Raw genomic sequence first — 15,441 nt, forward strand, 5'->3', positions numbered from 1 at the left:
TCCACATGCTTACATAACCAGTGTAATTAAAACTGGATTTAAAAAAAAATTGGCAGTGCAAACAAGCTGATTAGGGTTGCCAACTGTCCCGTATTAGCCGGGACATCCCGTATATTGGGCTAAATTGGTTTGTCCCGTACGGGACCGCCCTTGTCCCGTATTTGACCGCTATTACTCGGGTCGAGGGGACTGTCGGGTCGGAGCGCCACCTCCAGCCCCGCCCTCACCCGTCCCGACGTAGTGCAGCCCATGGAGTGCAGCAGCAGCAGCAGCAGCAGCAGCAGCAGCAGCAGCAGCACCTCGCCCGTGGCCCCGTCGTTCGGCAGCCCGGCCAGCTGACCGACCTTCGGACCTTCGCTTACCGCCGACCCGTAGACTATTATCTAAATGGTGGCCGATTAGGAAAAGGGGAGATGCAACGAGACCTGGGTGTCATGGTACACCAGTCATTGAAAGTGGGCATGCAGGTGCAGCAGGCAGTGAAGAAAGCGAATGGTATGTTAGCATTCATAGCAAAAGGAGGTTCTACTGCAGTTGTACAGGGTCTTGGTGAGACCACACCTGGAGTATTGCGTACAGTTTTGGTCTGCAAACCTGAGGAAAGACATTCTTGCCATAGAGGGAGTACAGAGAAGGTTCACCAGACTGATTCCTGGGATGTCAGGACTTTCATATGAAGAAAGACTGGATAGACTCGGCTTGTACACGCTAGAATTTAGAAGATTGAGGGGGGATCTTATAGAAACTTACAAAATTCTTAAGGGGTTGGACAGGCTAAATGCAGGAAGATTGTTCCCGATGTTGGGGAAGTCCAGGACAAGGGGTCACAGTTTAAGGATAAAGGGGAAATCCTTTAGGACCGAGATGAGAAAAACATTTTTCAAACAGAGAGTGGTGAATCTCTGGAACTCCCTGCCACAGAAGGTAGTCGAGGCCAGTTCATTGGCCATATTTAAGAGGGAGTTAAATGTGGCCCTTGTGGCTAAAGGGATCAGGGGGTATGGAGAGAAGGCAGGTACAGGATACTGAGTTGGATGATCAGCCATGATCATATTGAATGGCGGTGCAGGCTCGAAGGGCCGAATGGCCTACTCCTGCACCTATTGTCCATGTTTCTATGTTTCTATGACACCACCACCACCCCCTCCTCCTTCTCACGGCCGATCATCGGTTCATGAGTTGGACGGGGCGCCGGACTTTGCGTGCGGCCCGGGCCAAAACTCCTCAGCTGGCCCGCCGGCTGGGCTTTGTGTGCAGTCCAGCACCCGGGACAACTCATCATTCACCCAGCCACGGCCCAGTCGGTCAACGAATTGCCGTGGGGAATTTGTCCCGTATTGTGACCTTTTGGCCCTTATTTGGTAGTGGGAAAGTTGGCAACCCTAAAGCTGATTGAGAAAGAAAAATAAAGGCCAGTTTATTTAATTATCGTGAGTGTGTCATGAACTCAAATCTTAAACAAGGTGTACGTACAATACAGTGATGTAGAACTTAGTCCAGTCACATCGGAACAAATGAGGCCGTGTTTCTCTGTATCTTCCATGACCTCTCATTCTTTACACTTTAGCGATACATCACAGAAACAGGCCCTTCGGCCCACCGAGTCCACGCCGACCAGTGATCCCCGCACACTAACACTATCCCACACACACCAGGGACAATTTACACATACACCAAGCCAATTAACCCATAAACCTGCACGTCTTTGGATTATGGGAGGAAAAATTCCACGCAGGCCCCGGGGAGAACATACAAACTCCGTATAGACAGCACCCGTAGTCAGGATCGAACCCGGGTCTCTGGCGCTGTGAGGCAGCAGCTCTACCCGCTGCCTCACCGTGCCGCCCAAGGCATCACTAATTCCTTACTAAACTGAGTCTTAGCTTTCAGGTCTGCAAATTGCACATTCTACACAATAACCTATCATTAATAAACTATTAGTTAAAAAAAACTGTGCTACACCATTGTGCTAGAGTGAATTTACAGTGAGTAATATATTTGTGAATTCGACAAATTCACAGATATTAATTTGCACAATTGTTCAAATGGACATGGAGCCAATTTCTTGATTGACAATAGACAACAGGTGCAGGAGTAGGCCATTCGGCCCTTCGAGCCAGCACCGCCATTCAATGTGATCATGGCTGATCATCCACAATCAGTACCCCGTTCCTGCCTTCTCCCCATATCCCCTGACTCCGCTATCTTTAAAAGCCCTATCTAGCTCTCTCTTGAAAGCATCCAGAGAACCGGCCTCCACTGCCCTCTGAGGCAGAGAATTCCACAGACTCACCACTCTCTGTGAGAAAAAATGTTTCCTCGTCTCCGTTCTAAATGACTTGCCCCTTATTCTTAAACTGTGGCCCCTGGTTCTGGACTCCCCCCAACATCGGGAACATGTTTCCTGCCTCTAGCGTGTCCAAACCCTTAATAATCTTATATGTTTCAATAAGATTACCTCTCATCCTTCTAAACTCCAGAGTGTACAAGATTGGTCCAGGCGTCTGGGGTTATGAGGAGAAAGCTGGAGAATGGGGTTGGGAGGGAGAGATAGATCAGCCTTGATTGAATGGCGGTGGACTTGATGGGCTGAATGGCCTAATTCTGCTCCCATCACTTATGATCTTCGGATCGTATGAAGTCAATTACGTTCCATTTCAAAATTTTAACCTGTTCATTGAACTGCCCACATCAACGAAACGGTACAATACGATATGATAAGATTTTATTGATCCCCGGAGGGGAATTGTTCTGCTGACAATCACAACCCACAACAGGGAGCACGGAAACGTGAAATTAAAATTGAAACCACAAAGAGAAAGACAAGCGACTGTTGTCTGACTGCCGTGTGCACAGCGCCTTCAGCGGAACAAGTGAATGAACAAACAAACAAACACAGATTTATCTCCTGGGCAGAGGATTCTAAAGTAGAGTACCCCCCCCCCCCCACACCGGATATACCTTTGTCCTCCCACCGTCCCTCACGGCAATAGACAATAGACAATAGGTGCAGGAGTAGGCCATTCGGCCCTTCGAGCCAGCACCGCCATTCAATGTGATCATGGCTGATCATCCCCAATCAGTACCCCGTTCCTGCCTTCTCCCCATGTCGCCTGACTACTTGTGATGATGGGTCGGGACCCTTCCCCGGACTGAAAATAGAGTGGGTTTGGGGGGGGGGGGGGGGGGAATTTCACTGAAATTTAGAAGGATGAGAGGGCGTCTTATAGAAACATACAAAATTATTCAGGATTGGACAGGCTAGATGCAGGAAACATGTTCCCCGATGTTGGGGGAGTCCAGAACTGCGATCATGGCTGATCATCCACATTCAGTGCCCCGTTCCTGCCTTCTCCCCATATCCCCCCCCATTGTCTTCACCTCCCAAGTATTGAAGCTTGGAGGATATCAAAAGTCGTTTACCGTTGATAAAAATGAACAAACTCCCTAAGATGGAGTTCAGGGCAAAGTGTGTTTTACCGTCGTGAGGTAAATTCCATTTGCGAGTTGGTGGTGAAGATGGAATCCGAGCTCAAGTCTAACCCCTAACTTTTTCCATAACAGTTTCTGTCATGTCTCACATTTTCTTTATGCTTTTTAGAGATGTAGCGGAAAAACAGGCCCTTCGGCCCACCGAGTCCGTGCCGTCCAACAATCCCCTGTGTTATTGTCATGTGGACCGATTTGACATAAGAGATACATGGTGGAAGCAGGTCCTTCAGCCCACTGAGCCTGATCACCCCTTACACCAGTTCTAGTAGGGAATGCAGTGTAGGTTCACCAGGTCAATTCCTGGGGATGGCGGGACTGACATATGATGAAAGAATGGATCGACTGGGCTTGTATTCACTGGAATTTAGATGAGACGGGATCTTATAGAAACATAGAAAATTCTTAAGGGATTGGACAGGCAAGATGCAGGAAAAATGGTTCCCCATGTTGGGGGAGTCCAGAACCAGGGGTCACAGTTTAAGAATAAGGGGTAGGCCATTTAGAACTGAGGTGAGGAAAAACGTTTTCACCCAGAGAGTTGTGAATTTGTGGAATTCTCTGCCACAGAAGGCAGTGAAGGCCGGTTCTTTGGATGTTTTCAAGAGGGAGTTATATTTAGCTATTAGGGCTAACGGAATCAAGGGATATGGGGAGAAAGCCGGAACAGGGTACTGATTTAGGATGATCAGCCATGATCATATTGAATGGCTCGAAGGGCCAAATGGCCTACTCCTGCACCTATTTTCTATTTTCTATGTTTATCCTACACACTAGGGACAATTAATGACCTACAGACCCGCACGTCATTAGAGTTTGGGAGGAAACCGGAGATCGCGGGAGAAAACCTACGCAGGTCACTGGGAGAACGTGCAAACTCCGTACAGACAGTACCTGTAGTCAGGATCGCACCCGGCGCTATGAGGTGGCAACTGTACTGCTGCGCCACCGTGCCACCATTTGTTCATTAATTAAAATTAGGAAGGTCAGTTTCCTGAAAATATTCCCATCGATCCTGGTCACCTAATGCCGGAGTAACTCAGTGTCTCCAGGCAGTATCTCTGGGGAGAAGGAATGCGTGAGGTTTCACGTCGAGACCCTTCTTCAGACATCTTGATTTTTTCCAGTACTGATTTTTGATAGACAATAGACAACAGGTGCAGGAGTAGGCCATTTGGCCCTTCGAACCAGCACTGCCATTCAATGTGATCATGGCTGATCATCCCCAATCAGTACCCCGTTCCTGCCTTCTCCCCATATCCCTTAGCTCCGCTATTTTTAAGAGCCCTATCTAGCTCTCTCTTGAAAGTATCCAGAGAACCAGCCTCCACTGCAGAGAATTCCACAGACTCACAACTGTGAAAAAGTGTTTCCTCGTCTCCGTTCTAAATGGCTTACCCCTTATTCTCAAACTGTGGCCCCTGGTTCTGGACTCTTCCAACATCGGGAATATGTTTCCTGCCTCTTGCGTGTCCAAACCCTTAATAATCTTATATGTTTCAATGAGATAACCCCTCATCCTTCTAAACTCCAGAGTATACAAGCCCAGCCATTCCGTTCTCTCAACATATGACAGTCCCGCCATCCCGGGAATTAACCTTGTGAACCTACGCTCAAATCATCACTGATTTCAATCCAACTTCTCCATGTTTATCTGCAGCTCAAATAGATTTATCTGTCACTTATTTATCAAAGGCATTCAAAGTACATTTAACGTAGCAAAGCCCACAGTGTGTGTGTGTCTCTCTATAACGAAAATGGAAAACCTATACAGTGAAGGTTGCGTCTTCTAACCTTAGCTGGAGTTTAGCTTAGTAGAGTTTACTTTAGTTTGAAGATAAACCTGTCTGAGAGTCATACGGAATGGAAACAGGCCCTTCGGCCCAACTTGCCAACACCGACCAACATGTTCCCGCTACACCAGTCCCACCAGCCCACTTTTGGCCCAAATCCCTCCAAACCTGTCCTATCCATGTACCTGTCTAACTGCTCCTTAAACATTGGGATAGTCCCAGCCTCAACTACCTCCTCTGGCAGCTTGTTCCATACACCCACCATCCCTCTGTGTGAAAAAGTTACCCCTCGGATTCCTATTAAATATGTTCTCCTTCACCTTAAACCTATGTCCTCTGGTCCTAGATTCCCCTACTCTGGGCAAGAGACTACCGTCTACCCGATCTATTCCTCTCGTGATTTTATACACCTCTATAAGATCACCCCTCATCCTCCTGCGCTCCATGGAATAGAGTCCTAGGCAGCTCAACCTCTCCCTGTAGCTCAGACCCTCTAGTCCTGGCAACATCCTCGTAAATATTCTCTGCTCCCATTCCAACTTGACAACGAAAGGCCTGGATAGAGTGGATGTGGAGAGGATGTTTCCACTGGTGGGAGAGTCTAGGATCAGAGGACACAGCCTCAGAATTAAAGGGCGCGCTTATAAAAAGGAGATGAGGAGGAACTTCTTTAGTCAGAGGGTAGTTGATCTGCGGAATTCATTGCCACAGACGGCTGTGGAGGCCAAGTCAATGGATATATTTAAGGCAGAGATAGACGACTTCTTGTTTAGAACGGGTGTCAAGGGTTACGGGGAGAAGGCAGAAAAATGGGATTAGGAGGCAGAGATCAGCCATGATTGAATAGGTGAGTGGACTCGATGGGCCGAATGGCCTAATTCTACTCCTATAACGTGAGCATTTTTCCCATAACATGGTGCCGAAAACTGATTACAAATACTCTAAATGCAGCCTCACTGACTCCTTACACGATTGCAACATAACCTCTCAACTTTTATACTCGTATTATGGGATGTTGTTGAGCTACAAGGCGGGCGGAGAAGATATACGAGGATCACGTCAAATAGCCCTTGCTTTCCCTCTCTCTCCATCCCCTCCCCCTTCCCAGTTCTCCCACCAGTCTTACTGTCTCCGACTACATTCTATCTCTGTCCCGCCCCCTCCCCTGACATCAGTCTGAAGAAGGGTCTCGACCCGAAACGTCGCCCATTCCTTCTCTCCAGAGATGCCGCCTGTCCCGCTGAGTTACTCCAGCATTTTGTGTCTACCTTCGATTTAAACCAGCATCTGCAGTTCTTTCCCACACAGGTGTTGCCAGGACTCGAGGGCCTGAGCTATGGGGAGAGGTTGGGCCGACTTTCTTTCCCCCACCCCCCATCAGTCTGAAGAAGGGTTTCGGCCCGAAACGTCGCCTATTTCCTTCGCTCCATAGATGCTGCTGCACCCGCTGAGTTTCCCCAGCAATTTTGTGTACCTAGGATTTTTGACAGTACTGATTTTCAAATAATCACTGATTTCAATCCGTGTTTGTCGGCAGCTCAAATAGATTTTCTGTCACTTATTTATTAAGGGCATTCAAAGTGCATTCAACGGAGTGGAAACAGGCCCTTCGGCCCAACTTGTCAACACCGACCAACATGTCCCAGCTACACCAGTCCCACCTGCCCACTTTTGGCCCAAATCCCTCCAAACCTGTCCTATCCATGTACCTGTCTAACTGCTCCTTAAACATTGGGATAGTCCCAGCCTCAACTACCTCCTCTGGCAGCTTGTTCCATACACCCACCACCCTTTGTGTGAAAAGGTTACGCCTCAGATTCCTGTTAAATCTTTCCCCCCTCACCACTACTACCTTAAACCTATGTCCTCTGGTCCTCGATTCCCCTACTCTGGACCAAAGACTTTTGAACTATTTTAATTAAGCTGTGAAAGCTAAATACATTGACACGTCTATATATTACCTATATATTATCTTCCCAACATCCCACGTAGGCCATTTTACATAGAAACATAGAAAATAGGTGCAGGAGTAGGCCATTCGGCCCTTCAAGCCAGCACCGCCATTCAATATGATCATGGATGATCATCTCCAATCAGTACCCCGTTCCGGCTTTTTCCCCCCATATCCCTTGATTCCGTTAGCCCTAAGAACTAAATCTTATAGCCCTGTCCCACGCTACGAGCTCATTCCAAGAGCTCCCCCGAGTTTAAAAAAAAAATCAAACTCGTGGTAAGGACGGGAGAATGAACGTAGCGTGTACGTCGGAGCTCGGGGACGTCTCTTAGCGGCTCGTAACGCTAACGGCAGGTACTCGGGAAGACTCGCTAACGGCAGGTAAGCTCGGGAAGACTCGTGAAGATTTTTCAACATGTTGAAAAATGTCCACGAGAGCCCCGAGTACCGACGAGCGGCCATTACCGTAAATCTCCGAGTTCGAATCAGGGCAAACTCGGGAGAGCTCTTGGAATGAACTCGTACCGTGGGACAGGGGTTTAACTCTCTCTTGAAAACATCCAGCGAATCGGCCTCCACTGCCTTCTGCGGCAGAGAATTCCACAGATTCACAACTCTCTGGGTGCAAAGTTTTTCCTCATCTCAGTCCTTAATGGCCGACCCCTTATTCTTAAACTGTGACCCCTGGTTCTGGGCTCCCCCAACATCGGAAAAAACATTTCTGCATCTAGCCTGTCCAAATCTCTAAGAATGTTATATGTTTCTGTAAGATGCCCTCTCATCCTTCTAAATTCCAGTGAATACAAGCCCAGTCGACCCATTCTTTCATTATATGTCTGTCCCGCCATCCCGGGAATTAACCTGGTGAACCTTCGCTGCACTCACTCAATAGCAAGAATGTCCTTCCTCAAATTAGGAGACCAAAACTGCGCACAATACTCCAGATACGGTCTCACCAGGGCCCTGTACACCTGCAGTACGACCTCCTTGCTCCTAAACTCAAACCCTCTCGCATTGAAGGCCAACATGCCATTAGCTTTCTTCACTGCCTGCTGTACCTGCATGCTTACTTTCAATGACTGATGCACAAGCACACCCAGGTCTCGTTGCACCTCCCCTTCTCCTAATCTGACACCATTCAGATCATAATCTGCCTTCCTGTTCTTGCCACCAAAGTGGATAACCTCACATTTATCCACATTATACTGCATCTGCCATACTTCTGCCCACTCACCCAACCTATCCAAGTCACCCTGCAGCCTCATAGCATCCTCCTCGTGGTTCACACGAGCAAATGGCATTCTAAGCCATTCAGAACGGAGATGAGGAAACACTTTTTCACGCAGAGTTGTGAGTGTGGAATTCTCTGAATTCTGGAGGATAGTTGCAAGAGAGAGCTAGACGGAGCTCTTAAAGATAGCGGAGTCAGGGGATAATGGAGAAGGCAGGAACGGGGTACTGATTGTGGATGATCAGCCATGATCACAGTGAATGGCGGTGTTGGCTCGAAGGGCCGAATGGCCTACTCCTGCACCTATTGTCTGTTGTCTATTGTCACCCAGCTTTGTGTCATCCACAAACTTGGAGATGTCACATTTAATTCCCTCGTCTAAATCATTAAGATATATTATTTTCCCCACCATGCATCTGGGCAGAAGCATGGCAGATGCAGTATAATATGGATAAATGTGAGGTTATCCACTTTGGTGGCACGAACAGGAAGGCAGATTATTATCTGAGTGGTGTCAGATTAGGAGAAGGGGAGGTGCAACGAGAACTGGGTGTGCTTGTACATCAGTCACTGAAAGTAAGTATGCAGGTACAGCAGGCAGTGAAGAAAGATAACGGCATGTTGGCTTTCAATGCGAGAGGGTTTGAGTTTAGGAGCAAGGAGGTATGTTAGCTTTCATAGCAAAAGGATTTGAGTATAGGAGCAGGGAGGTTCTACTGCAGTTGTACAGGGTCTTGGTGAGACCACACCTGGATTATTGCGTACAGTTTTGGTCTCCAAATCTGAGGAAGGACATTATTGCCCTAGAGGGAGTGCAGAGAAGGTTCACCAGACTGATTCCTGGGATGTCAGGACTGTCTTATGAAGAAAGACTGGATAGACTTGGTTTATACTCTCTAGAATTTAGGAGATTGAGAGGGGATTTTATAGAAACTTATAAAATTCTTAAGGGGTTGGACAGGCTAGATGCAGGAAGATTGCTCCCGATGTTGGGGAAGTCCAGGACCAGGGGTCACAGCTTAAGGATAAGGGGGAAGTCCTTTAAAACCGAGATGAGAGGAACTTTTTTCACACAGAGAGTGGTGAGTCGAGGCCAGTTCATTGGCTATATTTAAGAGGGAGTTAGATGTGGCCCTTGTGGCTAAGGGGATCAGAGGGTATGGAGAGAAGGCAGGTACGGGATACTGAGTTGGATGATCAGCCATGATCATATTGAATGGCGGTGCAGGCTCGAAGGGCCGAATGGCCTACTCCTGCACCTAATTTCTATGTTTCTATGTTTCTATGTTTCTACTGCAGTTGTACAGGGCCCTGGTGAGATCGCACCTGGCATATTGTGTGCAATTTTGGTCTCCTAATTTGAGGAAGGACATTCTTGCTATTGAGGGAGTGCAGCGTAGGTCCACCAGGTTAATTCCCGGGATGGTGGGACTGACATATGATGAAAGAATGGGTCGACTGGGCTTGTATTTACTGGAATTTAGAAGGTTGAGAGGGACTCCTATAGAAACATAAAATCCTTAGAGGATTAGACAGGTTAGATACAGGAAAAATGGGAGCTGTAGGGTTAAACAGACTATAGCCTGGTCATATTCCTTGACATTTGCAAATTTCCAACAGAACTCGTAGGATCATCAATTGGCAAATATCACTGCAGTCTTGTGAAGAAATAGGTCAGGTGAACAACAGGTCAAAGAATTACATTTTATGCATGAAATAAAACAGAACAAATGATTAAATGACCGGATCTGTGCAGGAAGGAACTGCAGATGCTGGTTTACTCCGAAGCTGCTGAGGCAGCATCTCTGGGGAGAAGGATTGGGTGACGTTTTGGGTCGAGGCCCTTCTTCGGACTGAGAGTCAGGGGAGAGGGAGACACAGAGGTATGGAAGGGTGAGGTGTGAAAACAAAAGATCAAAGGGGACTGAGTTCAAGGAAAATGTTGAATAGATCATGGTTAGCTGAGGGGAAGGTGACAACGAGGTGTATAAAGATAAAATGTAATCAGGAGGTCAGTAAAACTAGGAGAACTAGGATGGACGAGGGATGGAGAGAGAGAGGGGGGGGGGGGGGGGAACAAGGGTTACTTGAAGTTAGATAAATCAATATTTAATTTGAGCCTATGTGGGCAAGTTGGGCCGAAGGGCCTGTTTCTACGCTGTGTGACTAAGACTCCGAGGATTGTAGTGCCTCGGCCACAGAGGGTGAAGGCAATTCTACCATTACAGGGGCGAGGGAGGATTTGGAGAAGGGAAGACGTCAGAGAGGAGTCAAGTTGGAGACAGTTATAGTGATCGGGTAAAGGCGGCTACTGAGAGATGCGAGTATATACACGCACGCACTCACACACAAACGCACACACACACACCCACACACATATTCACACACACGCATGCACACACACACACATGCACACTCACACATACACACTCACTCACACGCACACTAACCGCACTCACACACACACACACAGACACTCACACGCACACACACTGGCGCACGCACACACACGCACACACACACACACACGAGCACACATACACACTCACACACACACACACGAGCACCCGCACACGCACTCACACATACAGACACTCACACACACATTAACACGTGCACACACACACACTCACACACATACACACACACACATACACTCACACACACGCATGCACACACACACACAAACTCACACATGCACACTCACACATACACACTCACTCACACGCACACTAACCGCACACACACACACAGACACTCACACGCACACACACTGGCGCACGCACACACACGCACACACACTGGCGCACGCACACACACGCACACGAGCACACATACACACTCACACACACACACACTCACACCCGCACACGCACTCACACATACAGACACTCACACATACAGACACTCACACACACATTAACACGTGCACACACACGCACTCACACAGACAGACACACACACACACTCACACATGCATACATACACGCATACATACAGACACACACTTGGTTTAAACCAGCATCTGTAATTCCTTCCTACACACACACACACACACTCTCAATCCTTCACACACAAACACACATACACTCACACACACTCCCAGACACACTCACACGCACACTCTCAAATACTCTCACACACTCTCACAAACACTCTCAGTCAAACACATACTCTCACTCACTCCCACACATGCAACAAGCTGGGAAATGCGAACAGCTACAGAAGGAAACACCCTCGATCGGGGTGGACATTCACAACATTGGTTGTCTAAATGTTAACAGATTCAACGCTGCCTCAAACCAGCAGCCAACATCATCAAGGACCCACACCACCCTGGCCACGCTCTCATCTCACCCCTGCCATCGGGGAGAAGGTACAGGAGCCTGAAAACTGTAACGTCCAGGTTCAGGAACAGCTTCTTCCCTACAGCCATCGGGCTATTAAACACAACACAACAGACATAAGGAGGGGTCTGACCTGAAACGTCACCTTTTCTCTGACTGACCCAATGAGTTACTCCAGCATCTAGTGTCTATGTTCGGTGTAAACCTCCGTGGATTGATCTTATAGAGGTGTATAAAATCATGAGAGGAATAGATCGGGTAGATGCACAGAGTCTCTTGCCCAGTATGGGGAATCGAGGACCAGAGGACATAAGTTTAAGGTGAAGGGGAAAAGATTATCAACGTTCCATTGTGAGTACAAAAGACAATCAAATGTTTTTCGATACAACTTGGAGATTTTTTCGGCGAATGCCGACGTCGTATCAGGGTCGACGTAAGATTTTGAACATTTCAAAATACAGCGGCAATTTAAAAAAATGTTGCGACACTTGATAAAACACCGGGCGGCAATACGCCAACACGCCGCGGACCCGAGTCAATGATGCCGGCAGTCTCCGAAAAAACCTCTAAGTGGGACAGACCCTTAACACTCGAACTAAACTGGTTACATAATAACAGGCTTAGGAGATATTATTGTGATGGTTAAGATGCTTTTAGACAGCACATGGATGTTCCAGGATTAGAGGGATATGGGTCATGAGATTAGTTGTTAAAAAACATAGACACAGAGTGCTGGAGTAACTCAGCGGGTCAGGCAGCATCTGTGGAGAACATGGATAGGTGACGTTTCGGGTCAGGACCCTTCTTTAGACTGATTGTGTGTGGGGGGGGGGGGGAAGAAGACTTGAAGAGAAGAGAGGCAAAATTGGGACCCTTCTTCTGACGAGGGTTTGCCAACGTTCTCACTCCCGAATAAGGGACGAAAGGTCAAAATACGGGACAAATTCCTGACGGCAATTCGTTGACCGACTTGGCCGTGGCTGGGTGAATGATGAGTTGGCCCCGGGTGCTGGACTGCACACAAAGCCCAGCCGGCGGGCCAGCTGAGGAGTTTTGGCCTGGGCCGCGCGCAAAGTCCGGCGCCCCGTCCAACTCATGAACCGATGATCGGCCGTGAGAAGGAGGGGTGGTGGTGGTGTCGGCGGTAAGCGAAGGTCCGAAGGTCGGACAGCTAGGCCGGGCTGCCGACCGACCGACGGGGCCACGGGCGAGGCGCTGCTGCTGCTGCTGCTGCTGCTGCTGCTGCTGCTGCTGCTGCTGCTGCTGCTGCTGCTGCTGCTCCTGCTGCTGGTGCTGCTGCTGCTGGTGCTGCTGCGGCTGCTGCTGCTGCTGCTGCTGTTGCTGCTGCTGCTGCTGCTGCTGCTGCTTCTGCTGCTGCTGCTGCTGCTGCTGCTGCTGCTGCTGCTGCTGCTGCTGCTGCTGCTGCTGCTGCTGCTGCTGCTGCTGCTGCTGCTGCTGCTGCTGCTGCTGCTGCTGCTGCTGCTGCTGCTGCTGCTGCTGCTGCTGCTGCTGCTGCTGCTGCTGGCTGCTGCTTGCTGGCTGTTGCTGCTGCTGCTGCGCTGCTGCTGCTGCTGCTGCTGCTGCTGCTGCTGCTGCTGCTGCTGCTGCTGCTGCTGCTGCTGCTGCACTACATCGGGACGGGTGAGGAGGGGCCGGACGCGGCGCTCCGACCCGACAGTCCCCTCGACCCGAGTAGTAGCGGTCAAAGGAGATTACAGAGAGGGCTGACCACTGCCCGGTCCATCACGGATACTGACCTCCCCACCATCGAGGGGATCTACAGGAGTCGCTGCCTCAAAAAGGCAGCCAGCATCATCAGAGACCCACACCATCCTGGCTACTCTCTGATTTCACCCCTGCCGTCAGGAAGAAGGCACAGGAGCCTGAAAAGTTAGATAGGGCTCTTAAAGATAGCGGAGTCAGGGGATATGGGGAGAAGGCAGGAACAGGGTACTGATTGGGGATGATCAGCCATGATCACATTGAATGGCGGTGCTGGCTCGAAGGGCCGAATGGCCTACTCCTGCACCTATTGTCTATTGTCCCCCTAACCCCTGACACCCGTACTAATCAAGAATCTGTTAATAAAACACTTTTGGCTTGACTGGGCCCCGTGGGCCAAAGGTCCTGTTCCTGTGTAGAATCGTTCTACAATATTCAAAAAATATATCTTTCTTGTTTTTTGACATCAGAAACATAATTAAGAAACATTCTTCAGAAATAAGAAGCGGGGAGCCTCATTGAAACTTGCCAATTAGTGTAAGGCTTGGATAGAGTGGATGTGGAGAGGGTGTTTCCACTAGTGGGAGAGTCTAGGACCAGGGGTCACAGCCCCAAAAGGACATTACTTTGGAAAGGAGACGAGGAGGTATTTCTTTAGTCAGAGGGTGGTGGATCTGTGGAATTCATTGCCACACAAGTTGACATTTTTATGACTGTGGTTGACAGATTCTTGATTAGTATGGATGTCGGGGGCTATGGGGAGAAGGCAGGAGAATGAGGTTAGGAGCGATAGATCAGCCGTGATTGAATGGTGGAGTAGACTTGATGCTCATGGCCTCATGCTTCTCCTATCACTTACGACCTCAAGAACTACAATGCTCATCGTGGGGTCAATAGACAATAGACAATAGGTGCAGGAGTAGGCCATTTGGTGCAATTCTGCTCCTAGAATTTATGAAATATGCAACATCGCCAATTAAATTAATCTGTACACATATCTGAAGAAGGGTCTCGACCCGAAACGTCACCCATTCCTTTTAGAGTGGTAGAATGATACAGTGGAAACAGGCCCTTCGGCCCAACTTGCCCACACCGGCCAACAATGTCCCAGCTACACTAGTCCCACTTGCCTGCGCTTGGTCCATATCGCTCTAAACCTGTCCTATCCATGTACCTGTCTAACTGTTGGGATATTCCCAGCCTCAACTACCTCCTCTGGCAGCTTGTCCATACATCCACCACCCTTTGTGTGAAAAAGTTACCCCTCAGATTCCTATTAAACCCTTTTCCCCTTCACCTTGAACCTATGTCCTCTGGTCCTCGATTCACCTACTCTGGGCAAGGGACTCCCGATCTATTCCTCTCATGATTTTATACACCTCTATTAGATCACCCCCTCATCCTCCTGCGCTCCAGTGAACAGTCCCAGCCTACTCAACCTCTCCCTGTAGCTCACACCCTCTGGTCAATAGACAATAGGTGCAGGAGTAGGCCATTCAGCCCTTCCAGCCAGCACCGCCATTCAATGTGATCATGGCTGATCATCCCCAATCAGTACCCCGTTCCTGCCTTCTCCCCATATCCCCTGACTCCGCTATCTTTAAGAGCCCTATCTAGCTCTCTCTTGAAAGTATCCAGAGAACCGGCCTCCACCGCCCTCTGAGGCAGAGAATTCCACAGACTCACAACTCTCTGTGAGAAAAAGTGTTTCCTCATCTCAGTTCTAAATGGCTTACTCCTTATTCCTAAACTGTGGCCCCTGGTTCTGGACTCCCCCAACATTGGGAACATGTTTCCTGCCTCTAGCGTGTCCAAACCCTTAACAATCTTATATGTTCCAATAAAGATCCCCTCATCCCTCTAAACTCCAGAGTGTACAAGCCCAGCCACACCATTCTCTCAGCA

The 15,441-nt window shown here is 48.8% G+C and overlaps 1 protein-coding gene across 1 annotated transcript in view; it reads right to left on the bottom strand.

The window, feature by feature from the left end:
- pth1r (parathyroid hormone 1 receptor) overlaps positions 1–15,441 on the bottom strand; it is a 101,876-nt gene that overhangs the window by 85,139 nt on the left and 1,296 nt on the right.

This window comes from Amblyraja radiata, chromosome 4 (assembly GCF_010909765.2).
Source record: "Amblyraja radiata isolate CabotCenter1 chromosome 4, sAmbRad1.1.pri, whole genome shotgun sequence".
Taxonomy (NCBI): Eukaryota; Metazoa; Chordata; class Chondrichthyes; order Rajiformes; family Rajidae; genus Amblyraja; species Amblyraja radiata.